The sequence below is a fragment of the Rhinopithecus bieti genome, unplaced genomic scaffold, assembly GCF_001698545.2.
Source record: "Rhinopithecus bieti isolate Rb0 unplaced genomic scaffold, ASM169854v2 scaffold_28090, whole genome shotgun sequence".
NCBI classification, from domain to species: domain Eukaryota; kingdom Metazoa; phylum Chordata; class Mammalia; order Primates; family Cercopithecidae; genus Rhinopithecus; species Rhinopithecus bieti.
In genome coordinates this window covers 321,995-338,950 of record NW_016812870.1, presented here as the reverse complement: position 1 = coordinate 338,950, position 16,956 = coordinate 321,995, and positions in this window count along the sequence as shown.

Genomic DNA, 16,956 nt, shown 5'->3' with positions numbered 1-16,956 from the left:
AAGGGAAGTTAAACTCTGTGGTATCTTTCAGTTCACATGACTTTAATCTTTGAGAAATAAAAACAGCCTTAAAGACTATTGGTAAAATGCAGGTCAAATAAAAGGTTTGCTAAGTGTTTTGAGGTTACAAACTGCTTTTTGGGTTTTGAGAACTATTTGACTTGCTGGCTTCACCATTGGTAAGGACTGGGGACATATGGAACTAATCACACCCTTAACTAAGAAGGCAAACCTTGGCTGCAGTTAGCACACAATTAAAGCAACTTACCAAGTTTTACCTTAAAGTTAAAAATTGCCAGGTGTTACCATTATAACATGTAATTGAGACTACTGGAAATAGATTTACAATCAACATGTGTAAAACAGCAAAATGTGTTTTGTGTGTGCTTTTTTTTTTTTTTTTGGTAAAAGGTTATAAGAAGGCGTGGAAATGTAAACTTTGGCCTAGGGTTGAAGGATTGTTTTGAGTTAGACAGGAAAAGCTGAAGGTTCAAAGAAGTGGTGGAAGGACTGTGGAAATTCATCTTGGAGAAGAGGTTCTCTGTGTGAACATATTGACTAAATTCAAAAAAGGATATTACATTTTTTTTCTGTACGTTGAACACTGACACAAAAGGACAACAAGGCTTTCCTAAGGTGCTAGTCTGCTCTGTGGCAAAATTTGTAGAGTGTTATAAAAGGTTTTTGCTTCTTTAAAATTTCTGAGTAATCATTTTGGTGCAATAAATAACTCATGGTAATCTGGAATTCTATTTCATAATATTAAGTGTTTTAAACCTCGAACGTTTAACAGCCTTCCCCAAATAGAACTTTAGTTTCAAAATTGTCTTCCTTGGCACCTGGCTTTTTGAATATTTCAGAGGGCCTCCGAAGTGTCCAGGAAAGAGAGGTACACAGGATTATTTGACATGTTTAGGTACATGGGAATGCCAAAATGATGTTCAGTCTTCTTTAGGTTATATCTCGGTGAATAATTCTAATATATGTTCCAAAATTGTATGGTATTTCTAAATTTCTAATGTCTGAGTATATGCTGTCAATCATAATTAAGGTTGTTATGTTAAGCTATTGAAACCACGGAGATAACCGAACTTCTTTGTCAATTGTGTTTCTGACTGTAACTAAACTGGACATTTTGCATTCACAGACAATTGTCTTGTTTTAATCCTTTTCATAGATGGTCTATAATGAGCTATAGCACTTTAAGAGGTGCTCTCAAATATAGGCTTCTGATAACTTTACAGATTGTAACATTGGAGTAAAGGAAAATGTACAGTACTAATGAAGAGCTGAAATGTTTATGAATATCAAGCAAAACAAGAGTTAACTAAATGGACTGAACTCAGGAAGCTGAAGCAATCTTTTTAACCTTTGCTTGGAATATTGCAGATCCTTGTTTTGTTTTTCAGAGTTAAGGAAAGTTATTTTGAACTATTTATGGCTTTTAATAATTAAGCAAGGTATACTCCTATGATCAAAATTTGGAGCATGTTTGTTTCTCTCTGCCTGGTTCCTCTAAGAATTTGGAAACTATCTGTGAGCATTCTTAACTTGCGGCAGTACAGGTGTTTGCATCAGTGCAATAAGAATCCGTTTTGTTTTTGCAACAGGACATGATTGGAGAAAATGGTTATTTTACCAAGGCTTTGATTGGAAGGGTATGTTTCCTTTTAAGGAGTCAATATTAACTTGCAGAGCCAATAAAAGCCTCATACCCTTGTCTTTGCAGTCCCCATACAGGGTTCCTGGCTTGTGGTCAGTAAAGAATGTCACTTTCTAACAGGTCTAGGAGCTCCAAGTTTATCTTGGGACCTTAAGAGGAAAAGAGTACCCAACTCACAGGTGTTTGAGGATACAAACTCGTGGTTGGGCTTGGCTTTAAAAGGTCTTATCAAAGAGATTCCTTGTGGAACAAACTTCCATCAAAGCCAATCCAAAAGGCCTATGTAGAAACAATTATTCTTGCTGCACTTTATGCAAACAATCAGGCCAAGAATAAGACTATAAAGTTTGTTTTGCAAACCATTCAGTCCTATGATGATTTTTTTTTTAACAAAAATGAGGACTGGAGAGAGAGATCATGTTTCAAAACTAACACATTTGTCATTAAATTCTAAACTAATTAGTTGTTTTTAAGTTTATGCCTACATTTTAACCCTGCTTGTTCCTGTGAACCAACCAGCAATCTTCAGCTGCAGCTCAGAAAGAACAAGAGGGATGGGTAATGTAGAAATCTGGATCAGTATTCTAGTTCCGAGCAATTATCCTGCAAATCCTGCCAGGTGAGGGAATAAATTGGGTGCCCATCACCCAGAAGTTTTCTTTTTGGGAAAGTAAAACCAGGTGAGCTAATTGAAGCCAAGCATCATGACCCAAATCCTACCAAGCATCACTATAGCCACCAGTTATATGGGTGTGCCACGAGACATCCTTTCTCTCCCTTATTGGAGGAGGACTCTGTTCCACAGTTTCACTTTAGCATCTGGCTTCTAATAAGGAGTCCATGCAACTGCCTGTGACACATTTTTGTCCCTGACTCAATTCCAAGCTTCAGGTCAGAGCCCTAGAAAAGAAAACTGGATCTGAGGGATCCAGAGGCAGACAGAAGTTAAAAGGCAAAGCGCAGGTGAGCATGGCCGATTCCTGCCGATTAAGCTAAGCCCAAGCTTCCTGTTTCATGGATAAAGGCCATGTTAATATCCATGGCATAAATGGGGTCTAGGGAACTCCCAGGCTACTGAAAGTGGGTTGGAAAGATCCATAGGTGAGAGCAGATAATTCCTGTTCTCTGGACCCTCCCTGCTTCATGGGTGCAAGTCGCTTTGACACCCATGGTGGCACCTGCCAAGGTCACCGGGACTCAGGGATGCAAGGATGGAAGAGGGAATGAGGATGCTCTTCCTTTTCTCCCACACATACCCTGAGTATCTGCTAGGAAGAGAGGGGACCCAGGGATGCCTGCACCTCTCTTTCTAGATGGGTAGCCCTTCGTCTTCAGTCTGTACTCCTTTTGAATGCATCCTGAACCCTTGAGACTCTTTTAAAAAAAAGTCTCCTTTTTTCTTTCTTCTCCTCGGTTCTCTCTTCACTAATAGGTAATTGTGACTCCATGCTATGACATCCCCCTCAGATGCATCCTCCAAACTAGAAAGAGTTAATTTCCCAAACTTTAAACTGCTTGGCTTGGGATTGGGTTCAGAGGAAGGGAGCCCAGAAGGTCAACATGCCAGCAAAAGGATAAAGTATTTTTGCCATTCAGGCTTGTGGCCTCCCCTTCCCTGTGCAAACTGGTGAAAGGCCTTGGAATTTTTTGAGCTGTCCTTACCCCTCCCCTTATTTTGTTTCGACACATGTTTTCTAATAACTTAGTTTGTCTGTTCTTGTCTTCAGGCCATCAAACTCCAAACAGTCATGCAACTGGAGCCTCTGAGGATGGCCCTTTCAGCTGGGAACCCTTAGATCAGCCTCTAGAGAAGCTTTGACCGCTGTTTCCCCAAAACAGCGCCCCCTGCCATCAGGAAGCAGTTAAGATTGACTTTCATCCTTACCCTTAATCTAATGGCAGTTAGATGTACTTCTTTAGAGAGGGAATGAGGCAGCCAGGTGGGAGGGGGTCCCTGGAGAAACTCCAACCAGCTGCCCACTGAGGTGGAGCCTCAGCTGTTTGTAGCAGAGAGGAGCCTGCCCCCTCCTTTTCCTGTGTAGAGCTTGGGATTCAAACTGCCAGGTGGGAAGTGCTTTAGCGGAGGGACTGTGACCTAGTGAGAGTCCCTGTTTTCCCCTTTTTTCCCTTTTCACCCAATAAAACCCTGCTTTACTCACCCTTTAAACCATCTGCGAGCCTAAATTTTTGTGGCTGTGGAACAGACAAGAACCACGTCTTTAGCTGAATGAAGGAAAATCCTGGAACACTAGCAGGGCTGACCTTTGGGGCATTTTGAGACTACTGTGTTCTTTGTTTGTTTTTGAAATGGAGTCTCGCTCCATCACCCGGGCTGGAGTGCAGTGCACTGCAACCTCTGCCTCCCAGGTTCAAGCAATTCTCCTGCCTCAGCTTCCCGAGTAGGTGGGATTGCAGGCATGCGCTACCATGCCCACCTAATTTTTGTATTTTCAGTAGAGATGGGGTTTCGCCATTTTGACCAGGCTGGTCTCAAACTCCTGACCTCAGGTGATCCACTCACCTTGGCCTCCCAAAGTGCTAGGATTACAGGCGTGAGCCACCAATTGTGTTCTTTATCATACTTCCTGGGATTCAGAAATGAAGCAGTAGCTTTCAGTCTTGAAGGAAACAAAATAAGGGGTCCTGGTCGGAGTCCTGTTGTCTGTGGAACCTCATGATCTGCCCTAATAACACATCTTTGAATGTGTTTCTGGCTTTAACCTAAGACTTAGGCATTTGATGAATGGATGGGATCTGAGAATGTGCAGATCTCATCAACATCAGTAAGTCTGTCTTGTTTTCAGCCCTGTTGTATAAGTGTCAGTTTGCACTACAGGAACAGTTACTGAATGCCACAGTTTCAAAACATTGCTCTAGTCATAATTTGAAGAACTCAGCAAACAAAATTAACCAGACCTTTTTTCTTTCCCTCCCTCCGTCCATCCCTCCCTTCCTTCCCTCCTTCCCCTTCCCCTTTCTTCTGATGTCAGAGACTGGCTACCTGTCTTCCTGGCTTCCTTTGTAGTGAGGGTAGCCATGTGGCTGAATTCTGGCCAAAGCCCTTCCAGGCCCATTTCTCCTTCCTGCTCCCTGCCAGCTGGATGCAGAGGACTCCAAGATACATGGGAGGATGGAAATCTATTTTGAATAGAGCTTGGGACCCTGAATGATTATAGGCTTTTGGCCTGAGTGAGAAATGAACATATATTATATTAAGCCTTTGATTTTTGTGATTTATTTTCAATAGCATCTAGCATTACCTTAACGAATAAACATCCTCAATTTCTGTTGAATTTAGAATTTGGAAGATAGGCAGTATAGTCACAGTGTTCAAAAATCAAAACAATATAAAAGCTGCACATCGACAGTCTCACTTCCACTCTATTCTGTCCACCCTGCTCCATGCTCTCGTTTCCCAGCCCTGTGGTGAACTACTTTAACAGTTTCTTGAATCTCTTTCCAATGTTTGTTTATGCATATAATACAAAAAGTATATGTAAATAATGTATATGAATGTATTCTTTTATTTCCTTCATAGCTCAAAGGTAGCATACTCTTCAAACTGTTTTGTATTTTGCTTCTTTCACATGACAAAATCTCCCGATGACCTTTCCATTGTGGTACATAAAAGACCTCTCAGTCTTTCATAGTTGTGTAGTATTTCATTGGGTAAAGTATAGATTATTTACCAGTCATCTATTGATGGACATTTGTCAGCCCATCTCCTTGAAAGTAGTTATGTAATTGGAATAAGTCAGTTTCAGTTTAGGATAAGCCGGGTCCTAGTTGACTGCAGATCCTAGGCACTACCCCACCTTCTTCAGGAAGAGACAGGTACTTGGAAGAGTCTTTTCCTTATTCACAAAAGGCAACAATATAAGGCATGAAGTGGGAGTCAGATAACCAAAATAAAGTGAAGGTGAGGTTGAATGGACTTGCCCTCATCACACCAGATGGCAGGAGAAAGACACGCCACCTCTTTCAGCTGTCTCCACATAGTATCTGTCAACAGAGCATTACAATTGTATTTGTACCCCAAGGCCCTATTTATCCTATCTCTAGTGAAACACCACTTTTGAGATCATCACAAATTTACATGTCAGAACCAACTCTTTCAACCTCTAGCCCTCGTTGGTGAAGGAACAAAAAGTATACTGATTTTATTGCCAGTTTAAGAATTTGGGCTGCATGCAGTGGCTCGTGCCTGTAATCCCAGCACTTTGGGGAGGCCATGGTGGGTGGATCATGAGGTCAGGAGTTCAATACCAGCCTGGCCAACATGGTGAAACTCTGTCTCTACTAAAAATAAAAAAAAATTAGCTGAGTGTGGTGGCACATGCCTGTAGTCCCAGCTACTCGGGAGGCTGAGGCAGGAGAATCGCTTGAACCCAGGAGATGGAGGTTGCAGTGAGCTGAGATCACGCCACTGTGCTCCAGTCTGGGTGACAAAGCAAGACTCTGTCTCAAAAAAAAAAAAAGAATGTATAGCTCAGGGCTCAGGATCTCCACTCTGTCTTCTCTCTCTGCCTCTTTCACAGCTTCTCCAGAATGTCTAAAACTAGACTCTGCACCCTCATCTTCCTATATCTTCCAGAATCAAAGTCAAGGAGCCATTGCTGAGTGTCATAAACCCCAAAGGCCAGAAACAAGTCTTATAGATTCTTTCTTCATAATGTTCCTCACATGGCGGAGGAGGAGGCATGATTTGAACATAGCTTTGTGTGATTCCAAGTGCTGAGTGCTGAATGCTCTTCTACGCTGTATAAATTAGTTATTGCAGATGGTTTTAGCACATAGAGTTCCCACACCAGTGTTCCCACCATTCTCACAGATAACAAAATACACTGAGAACACATTGAGGCATCCATCCTGGAAAAGGTTAGGAATTGTGTAGTCTGGTGGAATTCTAGATTTTTCAACATGGAAAGATCCCTATAGATGAACTTGTCCCACAGGCTCCTTTCACAGATGAAGAGATAGCATCAAAGAGGCTGGGCCTTGGTCAAGAGTGACACAGATGAGCAATGGGAATTTGGTGTTCTGATGTCCATTGCATTTTTGATTATGTTTCAAGCCTCACTTTCAAAAGTTTGTGTTACTAGCCATGCTTTTAACTCCTCTTAATTTAACAACTTTATTAATAGGCTACTTTTGACCTGCATAAGTAGTCCTTAGTTTAATTTAGGCTGAAAGAAATCATTCATCATTGTAAAACCATTGACCTTCGCAGCTGTGAGGACTGCAGGTTCCTGTGCTGTTCTGAAGGCAATGCTGAGCTTCGTGGGTAGCAGTAAGGGAAGGCTGGCTCCCTAGGCTGAGATGTGGAGAATGACTGTGTATTAGGCTGTTCTCGAATTGCTACAAAGAAATGCCTGAGACTGAGTAATTTATAAGAAAAGTGGTTTAATTGGCTCATAGTTCTGCAGGCTGTACAGGAAGCATAGTGCCAGAATCTACTTCTGGGAAGGCCTCAGGAAGCTTTAACTCATGCAGGAAGGTGAAGCAGGAGCAGGCACTTCACATGGCAAAAGCAGGAGCGAGAGAGTGTGGGCAGGGAGGTGCCACACACTTTTAAACGACCAGATCTCATGTGAACTCAGACTGAGAGCTCACTTATCACTGAGGGGATGGCCCAAGCCATTCATGAGGAATCTGCCCCTGCGATCTAAACACCTCCCACCAGGCCCACCTCCAGCTTTGGGAGATTACATTTCAACAATGAGATTTGGGTGGGGGCAAATATCTAAACTCTATCAGACTGCATCTGCCTTGAGGATGCTACTCCTCTTCCTACTGTTTCCCCTGAGCATCTACAATATTGCTGATTCCAAAGCTTCTTTTCAATGTTGCAGAGCACATGAGTGTATCCTCAAGAAAATGACATCGATAAAGACACCCATTTTTTGTTATCCTTTGATGCTCAGCCAGATTTTTCCACCCCGGCGTAAATTTAATACCCCGCTCACAGTGTTGACCTATACAGACTTAATCTGTGACCTGTCAGAAAGCTTGTTCAACTTGCATTGTCACAAATTATAACTTAAAGAAATGCAGTGCCAGAGTAAAAGTTGTTGGGCTGCTCCATCCTTAGGAGAAGAGGGGAGTGGGGGAGGCAGATCCATGTGCAGTCCTCTACTTTGTAGGTTCCAACTCAGTTTCACCCATTATCCTTGGGATCATTGGGCATTCAGCATAATTGGTTCAAGATAAACAAAGGTGGTGATGCTGATTTTCTCTGTTGAAGGATGTGCCCCCATCTTTCCAAACTTTGTAACAGGATTCGTACCCATCTCTGACCACCTGAGCCCACACTAGACTAATCGTTGTATTTCATCCCTTTGGCATCTCACACAAATGAACATATAATCCAAATCTGAACAATAGGAAGTATTCTTTAGAATTTCCTTTGCTGGAATGAGCAAAATCACTTTTTTTTCTTCCATTTTCCTTGTGAGCTATAAACTATGACCTCAGAGCGGCCAGCATCTTTCCACACATAGAAAAGCCCCAAACAATAGCAAGAACAGAATGTGGAGTGCTAGGTTCCCTAGCCTGCAGGCCTCAAAGCAGCCCTGGTTCCTGCTATTCCTCCTTTGCAAGCCAAACTGATCATTTTCCAGAAAACCTCTTTGCTTAGCGTAGGTTGGGTTCATGTAAAATAAAGAGTGCTGGCTATGCACTGTATTCCCAAGAGTTTGTTTTATAAACTAGGCTGTCAATTTTAAAATTTATGCTAAGAAATAACTGCCAAGAAGATTGGGGTGTTACTGTAGGCTGGGTAGCTCATTCTCTTCCCTAGAGGACAGCCTATGTGGGAAACCAAATTATGATGAAAAGGTTGCTTCGCAAGTGCAATGTCGGGATAAAAGGAGTAGGACAATCTCAAGGGGGCACTTTTGACAATCCGTGGTGCTTTGGGGACATAATGCCTGCTAAGTAGGACAGAACAATTCTGCCAACTGAACAAGGCCCTGCTCCCTTGCGTAGTTCTCAGAGGCACACTGACAGTTCTTCTGTCCAACTTTCCTCTTTAATGTTTCTTGTCAATCACCAAATGATGTATACCTCTGGGACTTTGCCCATTGCCCTCACCATCCTCCCCCAACCCAAAGCCCCTCACTGCCACCCACCTTTTCTCTTCTCTGATTGTAGAAATTCATCTTATCTTCTTGAACCTGACAGCCCACACCAACTCCTCTGCGAGGCATTCCTGTTTCTGCCCAAATCAGAGTTTAATTCCACCCTCTCCTGTGCTTCCCTTTCAGAGCAAATTGTGCCCATTTTGTAGTGTTGCAAGCTGTGGATGTGTTATGTCTTCTAGAAAATGAGTTTTTTGAGGACAGGGATAATGAGTTCAATCTTACCCACTCTTTGTGACCCCAGTTTCTAATGTAATTCATTGCAAATAGTAGATGCACAAAATACATGTTGAGTGTTGCATATGGTAACATAAATTAGTGAAGTTTATTATTTGTTTCATTCATTACATTGGGTTGGGTTGCTTAGGACTTTTTGAGTAACAAGTGACAGAAAATCAAACTAACTTCAAAGAGTTTGGGGTGAAGACCTCAGAAGCAGGCTTGAGCAACCGAATGACAGGGAGGTCAGGGACACAGTTGAGGCTTGAGAACAGCTGGTCCCAGGATTGTGGACCTGCTGAGACTTTCTGTCTTTTGTCTCTGTATCACTCTCCAGTACCAAGGCAGACTGTCTTTCTCCTCACATGGGGGAATGTGGATGCTGACAGGCATAGAGTTTCACATCTCATCATGTTTGCTACCCACAGGAACTGAAAAATTCCCCAGCTTGAGATGAGAAATTCCTGTAGGACTAGAGGGGATATGAGGTGGATTGTGGCATTGGCCTCAAATCTTTATTTCTCCCTGAATCTTTATTCTTTGATTTTCACTGTGAAAGTTCTCCCCAGAAGACAGGCTACATTTCCCACCTCTTGACTTCATGTTTGGATGAAGTGGAGACAGCAGAGTATCCGGTCTCAAAGACTTCTTCTGCTTCTGCCTTGCTTTTGTTCTTTGGCTATTTCATGAGAAGGACATGTCCAGGCCAGCTCTCAGGTCCCAGGATGGGATAAGAGGCCTGTGGAGCAGAGCCACTCAGCTTAGTCCAGGCTGCAGATGCTGACCCCCAGCTCACCTAATTGCATGAGCGAGCTCAGCCAAGATCATCAGAGCTGCACAACTGAGTCCAGCTGCCATTCATATTACCCCCAGACCGGGGAAAATAAATGATTGTTGTTTTTAGCCACTGAGTTGTAAACCTAGAATTTTTGAGGCAATAGTTAACTGATACGAACTAAGTCTCAGGTTTGTGACTTCTTAGCTACCTGACCTTGGGGGAGGTGCCTACCCATCTATATTTCATTCTGTATCTCTGTAAAATGGGGATGGTAACAGCATAGAATTTTTATGAGAATAAAAGTTGTTAAATATACAATGTCTGGTACATGAAAAACACTAATATATTTTAGTTATGATGGTGATGATGATTACTCTTTGACATGCCCACTCACAAACAGTTGTTGCCAGGGAGGTGGGAGAGGTCCTAGGATGTGACCTTGCTTGGGGAGGTGTTCATCCCTGGGCGAATTCAGTGAGGACAGAGGAGTGGAGGGTCTGGAAAAACATTGCAGCTGGTTGGATGTGGTGGAAGGAACATCCCCCAGAAGACGTGAATTCTGATGCTACATTAAGATCAGAGGAAGTTTTGGCAGACAAAACAAAAAAAAGTGTACTTTGAACATTTTAGTTATTTCTAAAATCATAATTTCATTGGAAACTCTGGATCACAACAAATGACTTCGGACACCTAACATAGGGCAGGGAGCATGAGTGCATCCCGTCTCCTCTGTTTACTGGGCATTTAATCTTAGGGAAGCTTGAATGAAAATAATAATTCCCATCTCCCAATGTGGTGTTAGGAATTAAATGAGATAATGCATGTAAAACAAGTGGTCTAGTCCATGACATATAGCAGGCACTCAGTAAGTGGTAGCTGTTGTTGTGGCTGGTATTCTTGGCCCCTCTGTGATGGGCTATTTCTCATTAGCTTCCACTGAAGGAGGGGAGCCTTCATGACCTTGTCTCTTGCATTTCTGGAGTTCTCTCCACTGACTGCAGCCTAAAGCACATGCTGTTAAAATCATGTTTATGAAGTCTGAACATGAGCAAGGGGCATCAATTCTAGCGCAATTAATGTTGAGCATGTCCATGTCTCTAGTTTTTCAAAGGTGACAGGCTCACAAGAAACCCTGTGATATCTGACCTGGAAATCCTTTTTGGTGCAGAATCTGAATTGCAAAGCTGTTGTTAAAACCTGCAAATGATCAGCAATGGTAAATGGGAGACATTAACTGTCTGTAACTCTGTCTCTCCTTGGCTGATACTCCTGACTGATGCTGGGAAAATGGCGAGCAGCTAGCTATGGTGGGCTGTAATTAGTGTATGCCTGGAAGTGCAGACATTTTCATCAATAGAACTTTGCGGGGAATTGCTCATTATTCCCATGATTTTAGGAAATAAAGAAAGACCTCAATTAGTTTTCAATCTCAAGAAAGAAAAAGAAGCAACAAGCAGTTTTCCTCTGGCAACAAAGAGAGAGAGAGAGAACCTGGTAATACCCCGGGTTAAGTCTACAGGAATCACAATCTGATGGAGTGGATTTTTCCCCTCTCATCCCCATGCGTGGCAGCAAATAGACACAATCTCCATCTTGCCCAGAGAAAGTGAAGATGTGTCTTAATAGGCTGGTATTTCTGAGCACTAAGCAATCGCTCTTTGTCGTACCATGTGCTGGCATCAGGAAACTGAAGAGGAGAACAGTTCATAGTGTTTCAATGAAAGGCTTTACCTTGAAGAGGAGATGAACAGAGAAAATGTATGATGCCACTATGTGGAGTTAAACAAGCTGCCATTCGTAATTGTAGATACATTCTTTGGATAAATTAAAAAGTTTTCATCATGGTAAGTATATGTTTGAACATGGGATGTGTTGTAGTAGTGGCAGAGAGGTGGGAGGGTTGTAAGTGGAGCTCAGAAGGCTAGAATGTTCTAATACATTGCTAAATTCAGGAAAGTGGAATTGTGCACCATGGGTTGTTCTGGTGCTTGGTCACTAGTTCATCAGAGGCGACAGAAAGACATCAGCAGGCTCAGGCATCTCAGCATATCCTCAGAAATGTCACTGCACTTGCTGTCCTTCAGAATAATTGGTTAATTCTCAGCCTGGGAAGGGGCTTCAATGAACTATGGAGATGCTGTGATCACACAGCAGCAGTGGTCCCAGCACAAAGGAGTTTATTCCAGTGGCTTTGCAGGGAAGACATGATCAATGGCTGTTTTTGAAAGATCTTGATTTTGGGTAAATTTACTTTCCCATCATGAGTGCCACGCTATCAGAAAGACAAATTAATTTAACATGAGTGACTTACTGCTCCCTTATGAATTACTTTCCAATTGTTTTTAATAGCATCTCTTTATCTCTAGCACAAGAAAACACAGTTGACCTTTAACAGCCTCTTTTATAAATGAACCCAATTGCAGTTCAGCTTTCCCACTTTCAGATCTTTATCTCCCGGCACCTTGAATCCAAACTCATCTGGATGCAGGTCCAGCTGTCTCTCTAATGGTATCTATCCATTAATTTAACACTCTATGCTTAACAGCTTGCACAACAGCAGCTGTAAAGGATGAGAAGGCAGTTCTCCTTTCATCTACAAATATTTATTTTCTTTTGGGAGGATTGGTTGGGAAAGATTAAGTGTATAGGAGGATGACCAGCTTATGGAGAATGTGTGTGTTTTGGTGGAAGTTTCCTGCCAAGTCATATCAAGTGCAGTTAGTAAGCAGAAAGGCTGGCTCCTAATCCCTGCAATCATAAATTGTGAAATACCAGTTAAAACAAGCACCTGGGCTGAGGAATGTGTCTTTGTCCTCTCAGTATTTTAATGAATGCATGTGAATGAGTTTTCAGGGAAGAATGAATATAACTCAAATGGAATTGGACTCTGATATTTATGAGCTCCTGTCTGCACAGGAGCCGGGTCATGGCTTGTATATTGTTATCCTGCCACAGTGCATTATGGGGGCGTCCTTAGTCCATTTACCTTTTTCCGTGTTTCTCAGATTCATTCATCAGTGAATTGTATAGAAACTTCCCTGGAATAGCAAAATAACAAGTTGAAAGTTAGGCACAGCATTAGCTTTTAAAATATAATTTTAAATACAGAAGGAGTATATGAGTGTGGTAGAATATTAGAAAACACAGAAAAGTAGAATCAGCAGAATAAATAGACTATATTGCAAATGCCTAAAGACTGAACAGTGGATACATCTTCCCAGATAACTTTTTATGTCTTTGGGATATATATATGTATATAATGTTGGGGGTAATCTGCTTCGTTAGTTAACAATGTCTGTTTTTCAATTCAGTATTATTTTATTTCATCAAATATCAGACTATATTCACAATTTTATAATTATCTCAAAAATGTTCCTTATTGCATTTAATTGTTATATCTCTAAGATCTCTTTCAGTCTGGTGTGGTACATTGTTTCATGCACTAATGTGTCAGAAAGAACGGACCAGTCATCCAGGAGGGTGACTAAATTAAACTAAGCTCTATGCCTTAGTTTAGTTTCCCTGGTTAGCAGAGCCTGAGATAAGGACTTGGCAGCCAGTAGTTTTGGGAATGTGATCCCATGAAGTAGAAGTTAAGGAGCAGGAAAACAAACAGGAAAAAGGAAATGTTAATGAAGACATAGATGTGTTATTAAAGTTGCCATTGTAAGCAGTGGGGTTCAATTCTGCCAGGATCTCTGAGAAAGATCCAGAATGCCCCTGGAATTGCCCACCTGAAAGACAGGAGTTTGAGGTATTTCACTACCTCCCTTGGGAAGGAAGACATTAACTTCTCTCTGCTTTGAGCTGTGTTTATACAGGCCTGGAGCTTATGGGGTATCAGAGAACATCTTGAGCAAGAACATGGAAACACTCACCCAACATCTCTCCACTCTAGCTGCAATCAGAGGTGGGCCAAGGGCATGTAATGTGGGCACTGGAGCTCATGTTATAGATTTGTCTGAATTTTTTCCCCTCATTTTTTCTTGATTTATTGCAGTATTCAGCTTATTTCTCTATGGAGGAATTTTCTACAAACAAAAAAGTTATCTAAGGCTTGATATAGTTAAATTAACCATTTTGAAAAAAGAATGAACTGATTACTATTATCTACATATCCCTGCAAAGATGTGCTGATACCTTTGATTTTATTTTTAAGAGATTAATTCATCAAATAAACTTTTACTGAATATCATTGATACAGTTTGGCTGTGTCCCCACCCAAATCTCATCTTGAATTGTAGCTCCCATAATTCCCACATGTTGTGGGAGGGAGCCAGTGGGAGGTAACTGAATCAAGAGGGCAGTTTCCCCCATACTGTTCCTGTAGTAGTGAATAAGTCTCACAAGAACTGATGGTTTTATAAGGGGAAATCCCTTTTGCTTGGTTCTCATTCTCTTTCTTACCTGCCACCGTGTAAGACGTGCCTGTCACCTTCTGCCATGATTGTGAGGCCTCCCCAGTCATGTGGAACTGTGAGTCCATTAAACCTCTTTTTCTTATAAATCACCCAGTCTTGGGTCTGTCTTTATCAGCAGAGTGAAAACAGACTAATACAACCATGTTTTGAGGTTTGAGGTAGGCAGTGATGAAATAACCCCACCTTTAAGTTTAGCAAGTTTTGTAAAATAAACTGTGGTGGTGATGTAGTAGAAGTACCTGTGGGGTGTGGGGCTGGGTCAGTGGACGAAGTGACCAATTCTTTCAGGGTAGCAAGGGAGAGAGGAAAGTCTGCATTGTTGTAGCAATGCTTGCCTGGGTTTTGAACTGCGGTTAGATAGGGAGAAATGTCTTCTAGGCTGTTACATAAAGGCAGGGTTATAAGGTTTATAAGCATGAAAAACAAAAACATATTCGGGGAACTGAAAGTCATTCATTGTGACTGGCCAGTGAGTAGGAAGAGGTGGAGCCAGAGCTGGAAAAAGAGGAAGGGACAGATCATGAAGCTCTTGTACCTCAGGCTAGATATTGTCTTCATTGCTGAATTTACAGGGAAGATTCCTGTTAGGAACACAGCATGCTCAACTGTGTTCAAATTTGTGAATTTTAGAATACACAAAACTGTGATTAAAAACAACTCTGTCTAGAAGGCAACTCCAGAAGGTTGTTACTGTTTAGTAAAGACTTACTGCATAAGCCTGTCTTTCACATGTTTTACAGAATGTAGATATGCATGTAACTTCTTTTTGGCACCATAGAATTGCATTAGATATTAAATGAGTGATATAGAAGCAACTTAGGAGGTGTACTGTTGAGCCAGTAGGGTTGGAGCCCCCTAAGCCTCTGTTTGCAAGAGTTGATGGGTCTGAGTGGAAGTAAACTTCAGGAAAGCCAGGAACAGGGGAGGAGAGGTCCAAGCCAGGTTTGCTGCTTCTGGGGGGACTTACGTTGAGTTCTGTAAAGAGGGACTAGAGGCGGAGACTGATGGAGCTGTTTCTGGGAGGGAATGTGGGACCAGGGGCATGGACAAAGTTGCTCTTGTACCTGGGTGCTGCAGGGAGAGGAGCATGCTTTTGCTTCCTCAAGGAACACAGGGCCACACTAGCTCCTTAAAGGTAGGAAAAATCAGGAAATTGATCCTGGAAAGAGACTTCAAGTTCTCACAGACAACATGGCCAGGAGGGCATCACCTTCAAGTGCCTTTGCCAGTAGCAGTTACGAAGGAGCAGACCAAAGAGAACATGGCAGGTGCTGCAGTATAACTCTGGAGTGATCTGACAACTGGGTATAGGAGCACATGAGGGTGACTCCCTGCAGACTCCCCAAAATAATTGAATCAGACTTTACAGGGTATTGCACAAGTAGATGGAATCAATGCCATTGAAATTAGTGTTCACATAGATACTGTGAATCTCATTTCTTTCCACATAAGAGTAAGGCCTAGGCCGGGCGCGGTGGCTCAAGCCTGTAATCCTAGCACTTTGGGAGGCCGAGACGGGCGGATCACGAGGTCAGGAGATCGAGACCATCCTGGCTAACACGGTGAAACCCCGTCTCTACTAAAATACAAAAAAAAAAACTAGCCGGGCGAGGTGGCGGGCGCCTGTAGTCCCAGCTACTTGGGAGGCTGAGGCAGGAGAATGGCGTAAACCCGGGAGGCGGAGCTTGCAGTGAGCTGAGATCCGGCCACTGCACTCCAGCCTGGGTGACAGAGCGAGACTCTGCCTCAAAAAAAAAAAAAAAAAAAAAAAAAGAGTAAGGCCTAGAAGATTTGGGTTACAAATAAATCATGACAGAGCCAGAAGCGCACCTCATTGGGCCTGGTGGCTCAGGGCCCTTAGCCTGTACTGTAAAGCCTCTCTGGCATGTGTTTATAACACTATCACAATAGTGTCCAGCTTGTGATCCTATCCTCCTAAAATGTGGAGTATTATTACGGATTACACTGTGGAGGTTAGAAACTCCTCAAATGTGACACATAATTATGGAAAGAGCCAGTCCTATTGCTCTTGCCCACCCTTTGTTGGCTGGCTTATCTCTGTGTAGGTATTGATCACTGCTGGGAGAAAGGTTGTATATTCAACCCCTCTGCCAAAGCAAGGAGATTTATCTGAGTACGAGTAATGGAAGGTGGCAGGAAGAGGGAAAATATGGCCGGGAATCAGCTACATTCGATGAGACAGTGATGCCTGGAGGAGTCGATGACAATAAAAGAGGAAAAGCAGAGCACTGTCACTCTGCAGAGCATGGTCAGCAGCACCTGCAGGTGATGTATGATGACACAGGCCCCCGTGTGCTATCTTTCTAAACTGGACTATGTCAGCCTCTCATGAACACGCAGATTTATTGTATTGTCACTGGTGCATCAACGAGCAGGGAAGTTGTAAGGAATTGTGGGTAATAGAGTTTTATTTTTTTCTGGTTAAAGGCAACAGCCTACCTCCTTTGTCTCAGCAAGCAGGGGACTCACAGACAGAACAAACTGGAGTTTACACATACATTGATTATATGGATATTAGATATCCTTCCGTGTTTTGTTATAGTATGCTTTGGATTTTTGTTGTTACAAAAATAATGAAAATAACACAAATTATAGTAATATATAATATATGAAGAATAACCTTTATCTTCTGTGTTTCCTGCTATTCCTATATTTTTATAAATTATCTATGATATTTATATTTTTAGTAATTGTGAGCTAATAATAAAATACACC